A 7,481-nucleotide genomic window follows, 5' to 3' on the forward strand; every position below is an offset into this window, starting at 1 on the left:
GATATAGGGCAAATTGGCTTGTCCAGTTCCCTTTTTTTTCAAACTCCCACTGAGGTGAAATATGCCGCCGACCGCGGCCCCCGCAGGGGGCCACTAGAGCGGTCAGCGCCCTAGTGCCGCCGGGGCACCGGTCACCCCTCCCCGCCCCCTTCCAAGGGGGGCGGGGACTCCGGCCGGTGTCTCCCTCCCCTCTCTCTCGCCCGGTCGTGACGCACAAGCGCGTCACTTCCGGGCCCCTGTGGGGAAGGGGAGGCTATTTAGCCTTTCCCCACCCTCCTGGCGACCTCTTTGTTTGCCTAGGACGCCGCATCCCTCCCTACCGCTTACCCGGCGTATGGGTCGGGTGGCGAAGGGGGTTCAGAGCATTGTAATGTTTCTTTTTTCGTTGCAGGCGGAGTTACAGGGCGATCTGGAAGCAGGCCGGTACCAAGGGTACCGCTGCGCGGCACCATAGGGGGTGCCTGAGCCAAATCCGAGGAGCCTCAGGGGAGGGTCCCGGAAGCCGTGTCGGCGCCCCGCTAGTCCTGCGGGCAGTTGTGGGCCTGAACAACCGGGGGTTTGCTATGCGACGCTCCGCCCCGAGAGGGGGGGCGTGAGTAGAAGTTACCAACGGCACGTGATCCTAGAAAAGAATCACCTGGATGGCAGCTAGTGGGGTTCGCCCCAGCGCTGCCCGGCTCATCAGGCGGGCAGGCGGCCCAGTTGGTTGCCTGCCCTTGGATCGCCCGTAAGATAACCCACCCATTACATATTGTAATATGTAATAAACCTGCAGCAAACTTTACCCAACTCAACCGTCTGTGTGTGTGTTATTTGGGTATGCATTTTGGGGGAGGGGGGACTGAAAGGTGCCCCTGGCGGTACTATGAGTTTTCCTCTGGTGCAATCAAGGGTGCAGCGTACGAAGTGCAAAATGATAACCATTTGGAGAAGAAACATCTTCATTTCCTCTTCATACACTTTGTTAACGATTCCATACTTCAAAAACACTTTCTCTACTAAAGTAGAAATGAGTTTAACTTAAATTATATTTCAAAAGAGTAGACAAATGTTAAAACTCTCAAATGTCTGAAAATAATTAGTTCGGTAGTCGCGTATGTTCACAAAGAATATTTATCTGCAGAGCTGCAAGACGAAAACATTTGCCTTTTGCTGGTTCTACGTGTTTTTATTTTCCCTCACATAAATACAGTTCTTAGATTTCACTAAAGAGCCTTCAACATAAATCACGGTGCAGGAGTTGCAGGCAGTAGAAATGGAACAGAAAACTGGTAGCCCAGTGGGCTGCATTCTGAGCCACCTGATTAATCCCTGTATTCAAAGACTGAGCTCTGGCATTAATTTAATCCGAAATATAATACGCTTTTAGTGGGAAAAAAAGGTAATGTATTTTCAGGGAAAATGCAAGCAGCATAACAATTACATTACTACTGTGAACAAAAAAAGACAAATTTGTACACGTGCACCTGCAATCAACAGCTTACCAGTATCTGGCCGTCTGATTGGCTGCGAGTCGAAAAGGAAGCGGTTCAAAGTTCGCTGAAAAATAACAGACATATTTCATCCAGAGCACCCCTGATGTAATTCAAGCAGTGCCAAGGCGGTGTGAGGCGGCGTAGGTCTGATGAGGCGCTAAGGCAGCGGCATGCTGGTCTGTAGTGAGCCCTCAGCCCGGTAAAGACCTCGAAGCACGACTCCGACATGCCAGATGAGTAATTCTGTTTGTAAATCTGTGCGCTTTCATGGATTTTAATAGTTTCCTTTCGCAGAAAAGAAAGGACATTAGTATAGCTTCAGAGCGAGCGAGCATTTCCGGATTAAAAGTAGTGTGAGAAAAATTAAAGAAACACTTTAAATACGGCAAATGAATCTGTAAGTAGAGGTGCAGGGTGGTCTCAGGGAATCCTTCAGAACGCGGGGGAATCCACACTAGAATGGCACACGGGTGTGGACGCCTGCTTTGCCCCCGGGGGCACTGGACAGTGCGCAAAGGGCATAGGAACCCGGAAGGAGGTCCCTGCTTTTACCCCGGGGGCACCGGACACTGCACAAAGGATACAGGAGCCCACAAATAGGTCTCTGCTTGTGCCCTGGGGACACCGGAGAGTGCACAAAGGACACAGGAGCCCTCAAATAGGTCTCTGCTTGTGCCCCGGGGACACCGGAGAGTGCACAAAGGACACAGGAGCCCACAAAGAGGTCCCTGCTTGTACCCGGGGACACCGGAGAGTGCACAAAGGGCACAGGAGCCCACAAAGAGGTCCCTGCTTGTACCCGGGGACACCGGAGAGTGCACAAAGGGCACAGGAGCCCACAAAGAGGTCCCTGCTTGTGCCCTGGGGACACTGGAGAGTGCACAAAGGGCAAAGGAGCCCACGAAGAGGTCCCTGCTTGTGCACGGGGACACCGGAGAGTACACAAAGGGCACAGGAGCCCGCAAAGAGGTCCCTGCTTGTGCCCCGAGAGAAAGATGCAGTGTACGCTCAACCTGAGAGTGAAACTGATGCAGGCTCACCTGGCCGGAGCTGCCACTGAGCTCTTCTGTAACTGAGTTGTGCAACGTCCCTCAATGGAAAGAACAAACGCACATAGAAAAATAAACAGATCAGGCAAGCTACCCAAATGATACATTTACCCGCCATTTCCAACTAATATTACCCCATTTAAAGAGACTATCCTCACTTTTGAATCAAGCCCCCTTCGTTCAATGTACAGGTGTGAGCCCTGCACCGGCATGGAGATGACCGTGTTGCCCTCAAGAGGCAAGAGGCTGCAGCGGTAACAGAGGGGGAGGGGCCGGGAAATGAACAGCCCAGCAATCACCACTCTGAATCTCCTCATGTGATACTCATCTGGGGAAGGGAGCAAGTAATGCGACGCTACATTAAATAACACGAGAAGGAAAGTAAAACTAAAGGAGTGCGCCTAAAACTAACAGATAAGCTCTCCACTATAGGGCCACTGAGTAGTTAAGCACTGCTCCATGGGCGGTAACTAAATAGAGAAAGGAGGGATAAGGATGGGTAATGAACCAGTAGAAACCAAGATATTCTGAAAAGCACTCAAAGTAGCAAATAGAAAGCAAAGGTGGAGTTAAACCCCCACAAACCTGAATACAACAGGTCTCGTAGACACAGCGAAAGCACTGCCTAGGCTCGCACTAAAAAATGGATGCTCACGGCTATCAGAGGTGCAACTAGAGCCACATTTGGGAGGGGGGCTAATACTTCCAGTAATGGGGCAGGACAAGAATTTCCAGAAGTGAGGACCAAGCTAATCTCTTAGCCAATAAGATAGTAACAAGTAACAAACTGCAATTTAAACATATTGGACAAACTTGATATTATAGCAACCATGTTTTTGTAGATGTGTCACTGTTCCTAGGCTACTCTCAGGGATCTTTGAAAAACAGATTGAGTGCACTGACAATTAAAAACAACATTTGCAAAGTTGAATCCAGAGCACATAAGACATGTTTTCACAAAGGTATTTCAAGACACCACGCTCTTTGCCAATTCCCTTATTCCTTCTATGCAGGATAAAGTGCTTGTGAAATATTTATAATTGGAAGTCCAAAAATATGCTCCTGCCCCATAAACGAGTGAAGGCACAATGTAGTTTACCCAATTGGATTTTGCAAAATATTCAGGGTTGAGGCTGCCCTTATGGACATGTCTCAAAGTATTAGGGTTAGTGTCAGAGCCTAGTTTGAGCCGGCGGTTGAAGGTGGAGCCCACTTGCACTAAATTTTGGGTCCTGAACTAATTTTACCTCCAGAACTTTTTCTCCAGAACAAGAGAGAGAAAAACACAAAAGGGGGAAAGGTGAAAGAAAAAGTAGGAAAAATTATGGCAAAACGAGAAGGCAAAAATAAAAAAACCTTCAAGAGTGAATTAAGGGGGCAGGGAGTGCCTGGTGGTAGATGAAAGTGGCACACTGTAGAATCAAGCCTTGGCAGCGTTGGTATTCAGCTCTCCTGACATTTGAAATTGCCGGGCACAGGATCCTGAGCAAAACCTTGGGCCCAGCCTTCCTGATTTTATGAACTAAGTACTGCTTTGTGGGTTACCACACGTGAAGTTGGGGTAGGTAACTGGTAAATCATAGGTTTAATTCCCCAAATACCATTCCTTCTTCCTCAGTTGTGTGCCAATGAGTCCGGTAATATTATTGCATGTAAATGTCCTGCCACACACCTGAGCTACACTAAAAGGCAAGGAGATGTTAAAAAGTAGGCGCGCCGGTACTCCATTTAAATCCATTCCAGTGTTTAAATCAACCTGTGTGGAAGTCAGTGCTTCTTTCGTGCCACAGCCATACCAGAAGCTGTTTTGGTAATCTAAGAGAACGGTACGTTATTCAATGAATGTAGTTATTTGTATCGATGCTGAGCATTCAATCTATTTGCCTATAAATGGTTTGTTATTGTCTGGAAGTTAGAAGGAGACCTTGTTTGAAAGCCTCTTTGTTTTAGGGAGTTCTTTTGAGAATAGACCTTCATCCAAGGAGTTGTTGACAGCTCTGGCTAGATCAGCTGCAGAGCTGTTAATGAGCATATTCTTGCATATATGAGCAGGACATATTTCTACCTGTGATGGTGCTGCTCTACAAGCTTTTGCAGCCTTATTGAAGTCCTGTGTGGTCAGGAGGTTAAAGGTGAGTAACTGGTGGTTGTTTGCATCATTTGTTTTCTACTGAACTGTGCAGCACTGTTGTGATTGGACATTGAAGAGGGATGGAGGGGGTCTAAAAACACTTTGAGGGTTTGAAGTAATGCAGGCATGCCAGGCACAGAGCATGGGAAAGTCCAGAGGCTTTGACTCTGTTGCCAAGGCGTCAGGATTTCCTAAGGTACTGCCACTTCAGTGACTGGGGTTAGAGGATCCTTTTACCTGTGAACTCTTCCAGTGGGTTTGTCATGTGGAGGCCCATCGTCACCCACACCCCCCGTTCAGATCTCTCGTTTAGGCCTCTTGACCAATGTCTACTCTTCAGGCCACAGGTCATCGGTGCAGGACACAGGTTCCTCTGACGCAAGGCAGGCGTCAGGTAGCTTGGCTTCAGTCAGCTTTCCCTGCCACCTTCTTGTAAATCTAGTGCATACTCCCAACAGGACAACTGTGCACTACCTAGCTCCGTGAAGTCCCTGTCATCCACTCACTAAGATTTCAATGAGAGTGCAAGACACAATGGGTGCATATTGGAACTGTTTAAGCTTATTGACAATAAATTCATGAGAGGGAAGAAATGGAAACTACGATTTTGAATAAAACTGAGAGGGCTGAAAAACCCCTACACTGCTTCTGGATGAGTTATGTCATTGCAAGCCATGACATAACTCCTTGCAGTAGTCAGTTAAGATACTTGCATAGTACTGTGATGTAACACAATTGGAAGCCAACTAATCCAGTTACATCATGGAAAGGTAAGTTTTGGAATGTTTGCGGAAGGGTTCCTGAAAGGGGATGGAGTGTAGAGAAAGCACAGGGGCCAGGGAGCCAGAGCCGGACCGGTGAGGGGCCCGCGACAAACCCCTACCCAACCCCAAGCCAGGGAAATCACCATCGCCAATTTGGAAGCATGCGGGGACAGCACAGAGGGACAGCAGATGGAGCAGAATAGCGAAACAGGAGCTGCTCAAACCTGTGTCCTTGGGATAGCTTACGGCAGGGGCACAGGGAGAAAGCCACGGGTCAGCAGAGGGCAGACATAGCACTTGCAGCTCGGGTCGGGCATGAGGGCCTGTGTCAGGGTTCGCCCCTTCCTGCCCCCGGAGAACAGTCCAAGGACTCACCTCTCGCACGCCCCTCTTCTTGTTTGCAGCTTCTGGGTGCGGAGGTTGCCATTGGCGACCCTGGAATTCCGGATATCCCGGGCTGTTGGCCCTTTAACACCGGAGCCGATCTGCGGCAAGGCCCCGCCCCCAAGGGAAACGACAAACAGGATTCGCCCCTTCTTAGAGGCTGGATTTTCAACCAGGAAGGGGAGGAGAAAGGAAACTGAGAAGACGCGCAGGAGAAACCTGGAGGAGCAGAACGCGGAGAGGGAAGGACGACTGCTGCGGAGCGAGACCCCGCTGCCGGGCAGGACAGCAAGGAGCCAGGAGGCACTTCCCGCCAAGCGCCCAGCCACGGACCTGGAGGTTTGTGGCTCCAACAGGTGCGTGACCGATTCCGGGGCCCTGGGAGACGGGCAGGTGCATCATTCCCGGAGGGCAGTTAACGGGCGGGATCCATAGCCTTGTGGGTGTCACCGCGTGCCCTCATTTCGGTGGTGGTTTCCCCCCCCCCCTCGCAACCCATCGTACTGGTGCTCCCTCACTATCCCTTCCCCTGTAGTCACAAAACCACCTGATATTAAAGCTGTGTTCTCCTTTTGTTTTGTCTTTTCATACCGCTTGGGTCAGTGAGGAACAACGTGACCCCAGAGGGACGAGGAGCCAATTTCCCAGTGGAGAACCTGTGAACTGTGGCGTATTTTCCTTTTGTGTGCAAAGTACCTGAATAAAAACCCCCTGCAGTATAAACCCTGCCTCGCACATTCACTTGTCCCGTGACAGCCAACCACAACATTTGGCTGCAAGGTGGAGCCTAGAGGCCGTAAGAGAAGTGCTAGACCTGCTGAGAAGGGGCATTCACTCAGGGCTGTGCTGTTAAGGTTTAAGGACTGGACTTAAACTCATAATAAGGGGGCGAGAATCACGTGACTGGTTTGAAATAGACTACGTGTAATGTATGGCAATATGTAAATAAAAGCTGCAGCCTTTTTGCACCATCACTGAATCGTTTCCTTTTTGAGCCCGAGGGAAAATGGGGTGCATGTGTTGGGGAGGGAGTTTGAGGGTACTCGCCCACCTGGGAGGTGTTAGGGAGAGAGGGTTCAATGTGTCGGCAGCAGTTACAGAAGCCGCACAGCCGCCCTTACCTACTCTGCGTGAGGTAGCGGTGGTGAGCCCAGGGGAAGCCTGGAAGAATGGTAATTTAATGAGGGGTCAGCTGAGCCCCCTCCCCTACTTGGGCTTGGGTGCCATTGAACCTGCTGCACTATAAATTGCCACGCCCCTGCTGGAGCAAGCATGACTGACTGCTGGATGTCGAAATATCATTTGTGAGTGATTATAAAGCAGACCAAAGTATATGGAGTTAAACAAATCCAGGCGTGACATGCTTAACTTCTGAAGCAAAAAATTTTGTCACTCAGGACGAACGCTATGAAAATGTCCTTGGAGTAAACAATCTATCTGCTGGCGAAGATTGGCATGCATGTCCAATGCAAACCTTTCATGATGTTATGTTACGAGTACATGTATAGCGTGTCTATCACCCGTGAGGGTATACAGACGCTTAGCAGGACGGCACATCTCTTGACTGGGGATGAATGTTTTGATTTGTTCTGCATTCCATCCATCAATTGTGTGTTATTTGCCTTCTCGCCCTAAGTGCGCCAGGTATGCCCAGACGTGGGTCCTGGGCTCACTGTGC

The 7,481-nt window shown here is 49.7% G+C and overlaps 1 long non-coding RNA gene across 1 annotated transcript; it reads left to right on the top strand.

The window, feature by feature from the left end:
* The first annotated feature begins 1,625 nt into the window (after positions 1 to 1,625).
* Positions 1,626 to 6,677, top strand: LOC146869724 (uncharacterized). The gene is made up of 3 exons (XR_014981482.1): positions 1,626 to 1,712; positions 5,824 to 6,159; positions 6,407 to 6,677. It is a non-coding gene; the product is annotated as an uncharacterized LOC146869724 (long non-coding RNA).
* Positions 6,678 to 7,481: the final 804 nt, after the last annotated feature.

The sequence above is a fragment of the Triturus cristatus genome, chromosome 1_1, assembly GCF_964204655.1.
Source record: "Triturus cristatus chromosome 1_1, aTriCri1.1, whole genome shotgun sequence".
In the NCBI taxonomy this organism is placed as follows: domain Eukaryota; kingdom Metazoa; phylum Chordata; class Amphibia; order Caudata; family Salamandridae; genus Triturus; species Triturus cristatus.